Here is a 217-nt window from a genome sequence, read left to right as displayed (position 1 = left end):
GCACCCACTAGGTGGCGGAGCCTCACCATTAGCCTGCTTAACCTCCTTTTCTATTTGCCAGGAAACCGCTCCAACCACACAGGACAGTGGAAGGATGGGCTCAGGCTCCTTGGCAACAGGCTCGGGGTCGAAGAGTCGTGACAGGGCGTCAGGCTTGACATTCCGGGACCCCGGCCTGTAGGAGAGGGAAAAAAAAAATCTGTTAAAAAAAAAAAAA

The sequence above is a fragment of the Larimichthys crocea genome, chromosome XVIII, assembly GCF_000972845.2.
Source record: "Larimichthys crocea isolate SSNF chromosome XVIII, L_crocea_2.0, whole genome shotgun sequence".
NCBI lineage: Eukaryota > Metazoa > Chordata > Actinopteri > Sciaenidae > Larimichthys > Larimichthys crocea.
This window is presented reverse-complemented; position numbering follows the sequence as displayed.